Source organism: Henckelia pumila, chromosome 4 (assembly GCF_033568475.1).
Source record: "Henckelia pumila isolate YLH828 chromosome 4, ASM3356847v2, whole genome shotgun sequence".
NCBI lineage: Eukaryota > Viridiplantae > Streptophyta > Magnoliopsida > Lamiales > Gesneriaceae > Henckelia > Henckelia pumila.
The window spans coordinates 214,809,793-214,817,457 of NC_133123.1; positions in this window are offsets into that span (position 1 = coordinate 214,809,793).

Genomic DNA, 7,665 nt, shown 5'->3' on the forward strand with positions numbered 1-7,665 from the left:
TATCAATTTTAATCGTAGAAATTTGATACCCATATGGAATCGTTCCATATAAAAATTTAAAACTTCCGCTGCATCGGGTATCACTTTCTTTTTCGATCCGGAGAACGACCGTGTTCCAACAGTAACTGTACCCAATATCGACGCCTGATGACCCTCATAGAGTCGGTAAACGAGTCAATGTACAGTACTAGCATATAGAGTCTCTATGATGTTTCAAGTAGTAAGGACTAATGGTGTACAACCAAAACCGCGGACTTATCCACTCAATTAATGATAACCACTTGGAAAGTCCGAATAGGGTAGTTCGATCATCCATCATATGAATATCCATTTGCATGCTTCGAACATCTCTATGTTCTATACCAATGAAACGTGATACTTGACATCGCAAATACTAGTCTCAATCTCAAGCGATCCTTATCCTTCTTAGCGGACGGCTCAATTAACTAGGAACTGTTTAAAATATACAGTGATTATAAGATGTGTTTCATGATAGTCATTCAATTCTACTATCACATCTTACATGCACTCTAGTATATTCAAGTCTTTATCTAAACATCATATAGTACGTCACAACATAATAATATGATAAAAGATAAAGTAAATGCCAATATAAAAGTGTAAATTATATTAAACAAAGATTGTTTACACATAGAGTCACAAAAGCCCTTAGCCACAAGTTGGCTAACCGGGCACCCACTCTTTCATATGTGACTATGGATTTTGCCACCCACTTGCCTATGACTTCACGTCAGTGTGATTCTATCTGAGTCGTTGTTGACCGTTTGACAAAATCAGCACACTTTATTCCTTACAACCGGGAGTATTCTTATGATCACATGGCACGCCTATACATCCAGGAAATAGTGCGATTGCATGGGATTCCTGTGAGTATAGTCAGTGATAGAGATCCGCAGTTTACCTCACGTTTTTGGGGTAGTTTTCAGCAGGCGTTGGGTACCACTCTGATTTTGAGCACTGCATATTATCCAAAGACTGATGGTCAGTCAGAGCGCACTATTCGTACATTGGAGGATATGTTACGTTCTTCTGTTATGGATTTTTGTTTGTCTTGGTAGGAACAGTTACCTTTGATCGAATTTTCCTACAATAACAGTTATCATCGTAGTATTGATATGGCACCTTTTGAGGCATTGTATGGTTGATGATGTCGAACTTCGTTATTCTGGGATGAGATAGGAGAACGACAAGTTGAGGTTCCCGAGTTAGTGCATCAGATTGTAGACAAGGTAGATTTGATCAAGAGGAGAATTAAAGATGCACAAGATAGGCAAGCCAGTTATGATAATATTCATCATAGGCCACTTCAGTACGAGCCTGGTGAATATGTATTCTTGCGAGTGTCACCTTTCAGGAAGGTGATGAGGTTCAGTCTGAAAGGAAAGTTATCACCTTGTTTCATTGGGCCTTTCCAGATACTGGAGAAAATTGGAGATGTTGCTTATCGTTTGACATTACCGCCATATTTTTCCAGTATACATGATGTGTTTCATGTGTCATTACTTCGAAAATACATAGCTGATGAATCTCATATTATTTAGCCAACTGATGTTCAGCTAGATCCAGATTTGTCGTATGTCGAACTACCACTCCGTATCCTAGAAAGGAAAGAGAACGTTCTTTGGAATAAAACTTTACCACTTCTGATGGTACAGTGGCAGCGCCGAGGCGTTGAAGAAGAAACTTGGGAGACAGAGAGTCGTATGCGATCAAAATATCCTGAGTTGTTTGCTTTGTACTTTTGATTACGATGTATAATGCAATTACTATTTGGAGTAATAAAACATGGTTTGATGTTTCATATTGTTATCTTGATTTGTCTTTACATTTTATTTCGTGGACGAAATATCTAAAGGTGGGGAGAATTTAGTAACCCAAATTTTATTTTAAGATAATAATATGTTAAACAAGATTAAGGGTTAGTAATTAACCAATTCGATGGCTATAATGGGCTTCAGAGTTAAGCATTGGGCTTCCAATGTTTGGTACAGTTCGGAAGGTCCGAAGAGGACTTTGTACGATCCAAACTTAGCCGTCAGGGGGCTCTGAAGAGGGAATGTTGAATTCGGAGTTAAGGGATGATCGGACGATCCGAAGCGACGATCGGACGGTCCGAACTCCCTTATGCCAAGCAGACAGGATTACTCAGCCATGAATTTTGGCAAGTGTCGGATATAAGGCACTACGGACGATCCGAAGTGGCAATCGGACGGTTCGAACCCGACATGTTTCACATGCAAGCTATGAGTTGGATCGGACGATCCGAACTCGAGTTCGGAGGATCCGAACTTGACCGATTTTGGGGTATATGAATACGGGTTAATTCGAATTCATTTTGAAATATGAATTCCGAGTTTCCTTATTTAGTTATATAGTGTGATATATACATTTTTTGAGCCCTATTGGTTATTTTATAAGTTCTGGAATAACCAAGGTGTGGTTATAGTCATCCAGGACTAGCGACTCCAAAGGGCTTACGACGGACAAAGGTTTGGTCCGGGAATCTATTTAAGTTTTGGGAGTATTTTTTAGCTTATTTAAGGCTTATAGAACTTGTGTAGTGATAAGTTGAAGTTTTGAATATACGCTTGGAACCTAGGATCCTACTAGACTTGAACTAGCCTAGAGGCACGTACACATTGACTGAGATTTCCAGCGAGTATACATGTTTATGTGTTGTATTTATTTGGCCCTTATTATATTACATGATATATGATTTACTGCTTTTCCTGGTCATATGTCATGTGCATATACACGTTGAGCCTATATCTTGTTATACCTATTTATAGAGCCGCTCAGCTCTATACTTGTTAGTCTGTCGCTGAGAGTACCGCGACTTCAGGAACATTTATGTCTGACTACTCTAGTGTACTAGACGAGTGTGGTTGTACCTAGAGGTTGATCCGTTAGGTTACAACACTCATGTGGCGCCTATAATGAGGCATGACTTATCAGATGACCTTTACCAGTCATCACGGTTGAATGCATCGTATACATATGTTTACTCATGTTTATGTACTGGGCAGTGGCGTTCACGTCCTAGTTGTTATTTTAGAAAACACTCTTCCATGGGCAGGTCACAGGATGTACGGAGCTGGTGGTTCGAGGCAGGAATAGGGGAGCCAGAGATGTCAAGGGTTATTATACAACAGGATTTGCTTAGCTGTATGATGTTTTAGACAGTTTTATATTTAGCTATTCGATATGGTTTTATCACTACTTTAATAAGCCAGGATTTGTCTATACTAAGATTTAATTTTATGTGTTATGTTTTCGCCACGTTTTACTCTGTTAAGTTATCATGTATCATTAAGATTAATGCATGCTATAGTTGCAGTTTGTAGGTGATTCAATGCAGGGTCACTACATGTTGGTATCACAACATGCTTAGATTTCGAGATTAGTACTTGGGATTTAGTATAGTTTTGAGTGATTTGCGCATTTTGGGATATTAATGTGCAAATCTTTTCAGATAATGGCTGATGGGGGTAACGAGAGCCATGGTAGTGTTTTTCAGGAAGGTGGTCATCATCATCACCATCGCCATCAGCATGAGGATCGACATCGTCATCACGAGGGTAGACGTCGCTACACTATCAATAAGTTTATGCAGGTAGGACCGAAACCCTTGATGGGAGGCGAGAATCCTGAGGAGGCGAGGAATTGGATGTCCAGAATAAAGAGTGGTTTTCGTGCTTTCGAATGTACTGAGGAGAAAAAGGATGTAAGTTCTAGAGTTTGTTCTAGATGGACGTGCACGCTTATGGTGGGATGCCAAGGCAGCTCAGGCGCGTACTGAGAGAGGATGGGTGACTTGGGATGATTCGATAGCATTTTTAGAAGTTATATTTTCCTTCAGTTGTCTGTCAGACGCGATCTATGGAGTTACTTACCTTGAGGCAGGGATCTATGACTGTTGATGAGTATCAGCAGCGATTCATTGATCTGCTACCTTACAGTCCTCATATCAATGAGAGTGATGCTTCCAAGTATGATATCTTTCTGCAAGGCTTGAATTAGGATATCTATTCACAGGTTGTTGTCTTTTATGATCCGACATCTTATGAGACACTAGTTAATCAGTATCGTCAAGTGGAGAACAACAACAGGCAGGCACAGCTGATGATGTCAGGATAGCCTAGTGTATCTCTTGGGCCTAGAGCTCAATCTGTTGGGCAGTCTGGTACTACGTCTTCTTCTACTAGTACTACTTCTTCTGGATCTCGTGGTTCACGAGGTATGTTTCGTTTTGGAAAGAGAAGAAGAAAGATGAATTTTGTAGTCACTGTGGTGGGAAGCATTCTGTAGCTTCTTGTCGGAAGGCTTCTGGTGCATGTTATATTTGCGGTGATCAAGGACATCTGCGGAGAAATTGTCCTCAGCGTATGGGAGCTGCGAGTGGATCATGATCACAGATGGGATCTCAGGCTTCTACTCATCCACGTCAGCAGCCAGCACCACCTAGTTCTTCTAGTTTCCGTCCGCACACACAGGAGCAGGTATTTGATCTTTCTCAGGAGCAGGCTACTAAGGGAAGCGATCGCATGTTGTTAGGTACCTTTCTGTTTATGTGGTATTCCTGCACTTGTTTTAATTGATACTGGAGCATCACATTCTTTTATTTCTAGTCGTTTTGTTAAGAGACATAGATTATCTTATGTATCATTAGACTTGGATTTAGTTTTATCTACTCCGCTGGAGCAGGAGGTAGTAACTAAGCATCTAGTGATGGGTTGCCTTCTAGAGTTTGAGGGTCGTGTGTTATTGGCTAATCTGATGATCTTAGAAATGTCAGATTTTGACTGTATTTTGGGAATATATATGATGAATTTGTATCACGCTACTGATTATTGTTATCAGCGTCTGGTACAATTTCATCCGGATGAGGGTGATAGCTGGTACTTCTATGGTGAGGGAGCATGACCTCCGATGCCACTTGTATCGGCTCTAAAGGCATGTCATGTCTTAGAGTTAGGTTGGGAGGGCTACCTCATTTATGTAGTTGATTTGTCCAGGAGTAGTCCAGGTATTGATCATTTACCGGTGGTCAGCGAGTTTCCTGATGTATTCCCTGATGAGATTCCTTGTTTTCCTCCAGTTCGAGAAGTTGAATTTTGTATTGATCTAGTACCAAAAATAGTGCCTATATCCCGAGCACCTTATCGTCTAGAACGTTCAGAGATGTGGGAATTGAAATAGCAGTTGCAGGATCTTCTTGATAATGGATATATTCGTCCGATTATGTCTCCGTGGGGAGCACCTGTTTTGTTCGTCAAGAAAAAGGATGGATCGATGCGATTATGTATTGATTACAGGCAGCTGAATCATGTCACCATCAAGAATATGTATCCTTTGCCATGAATATGTATCCGCATCTGGATACCACCAGATGCGGGTACAAGACTCAGATATTTCTACGACTGCCTTTAGGACCAGATACGGGCATTATGAATTTCTGGTGATGCCATTCGGTATCACGAATTCACCACCAGACTTTATGAATCTGATGAATCAGGTATTTCGAGAATATCTGGATAGATTCATCATTATCCTCATTGATGATATTCTTGTATATTATCATAACAAGGATGAGCATGCACATCATCTGAGAAGTGTATTGCAGACGTTATGAGATAAGCAGCTATATGCAAAATTGAGCTAGTGCAAATTTTGGCTTGATCGGGTAGTGTTTCTCGGTCATTTGATTTCTAGTGAAAGAATATTTGTTGATCCATGTAAGATAGAGGCAGTGCTGAACTGGTATCGTCCGACGACAGTTGCTGAGATTCAAAGTTTCTTGGGTCTAGCTAGTTATTACCGTCGGTTCATCGAGAATTTTGCAACAGTTGGCCAAGCCTTTGACTACGCTTACACGAAAAGATGTTGCCTTCATATGGTTTCGGATTGTGAGGAATCATTTCATAAGCTGCGTAAAATTAATACTACTGCACCTGTACTAGATCGACCTTCTGGATCAAGAGGTTATATAGTCTACACTGATGCCTCTAGTCAGGGACTAGGTTGTGTTTTGACTCAGCATGGACATGTTATTGCCTATGCTTCTTGATAGTTGAAGAAGCATGAGAACAATTACCCAGTGTATGATCTCAAGTTAGCTACCATTGTATTTGCGCTCAAGATTTGGAGGCATTATCTTTATGGAGAGAAATTTGAGATATTTACGGATCACAAGAGTTTGAAATATTTATTCACTCAGACGGAGTTGAATATGCGACAGAGACGCTGGATGGTTTACTGAAATATTATGACTGTGAGATCAAGTATCATTCAGGTTCATCCAACCTTACTGTTGATGCCTTGATACGGCAGGTGTGACTTTCTGCACTTAAGAATAGAGATATATCTCATATGATTCAGGAATGTTGTTCATTGAGTTTCATTTTAATATAATAATATGTTAAAAATGATTAAGGGTTAGTAATTAACTATATTTTTTTATGGCTTTAATGGGCTTCAGAGTTTAAGAATTGGGCCTTCCCAATTTTTGGTCCAGTTCGGACGGTTCACAAAGGGAGGGACTTGGGACAATCCGAACTCAGCAGTCCGGGCGGCTGAAAGAGGGCATGTTGACTTCGGAGTTAAGGTCGACGATTCAGGACGATCCAAAGTGGTTGATTGGACGGTCCTAAAACTCCCTTATAGCCAAGCAGGCAGGATTACTCAGCCATAAATTTTGACAAGTGTCCGGGATATAAGGGCGTACTATGGACATCAAAAGTGGCAATCGGACTGGTCCTAAACCCGTTTATGTTGTTTCAGATGAAAGCTATGAGTTGTATTGAACAATCCGAACCCGAGTTTGGAGGATCAAAACTGGTCAGAATTTTGGGGTCTATAAATTGGGCGCATTCGAATTCATTTTTAAAAAAACAAATTTTTGAGTTTCCTTATTCATGATATATAGTGGATGATATATTACACTTGAGAGCCCTATCGGTTATTTTAGGAAGTTTTGGAATAACCAAGGGTGTGGTTATAAGTCATCCCGGACTAGCGACTCCAAAGGCTCTTACTATCGAACTGAATGTATGGTCCGGGGAATATATTTATGGTTTTGGGAGTATTTATTATGCTTAGTTAAGGCTTATACAAACTTGTGTAAGTGATACGATTGGAACTTTTAAATATAGGCTTGGAACCTAGGATCTTTACTAGACTTGAACCTCAGACTTCTTAGAGGTACGTATACATGGACTGAGATTGCACAGCAAGAATACATGTTTTTCTATGTGTGCATTTATTTTGCCATATATTATATTACATGATATATGATATACTGCTTTCCGTTATTCATATGTCACTGGTGCATATACACATTGAGCTAATATCTTGTTATACCTATTTATAGAGCGACTCAGATCTATACTTTTTAGTCTCGTCGCTAGAGAGTACAGCCGGACACGGGGGACATTTATGTATGACTACTCTAGTGTACTAGCACGAGTGTTGTGGTTGTACCCGGAGGTTGATCCGTTGAGGTTACAACACTCATGTGGCGGCTGTAATGAGCATGACATTATCTAGATGACTCCTTTTACCAAGTCATCACAGTTTCATGTCATCATATACATATGTTTATTCTTGTTTATGTTACTGGGCGTTTGCGCTCACATCCTAATTGTT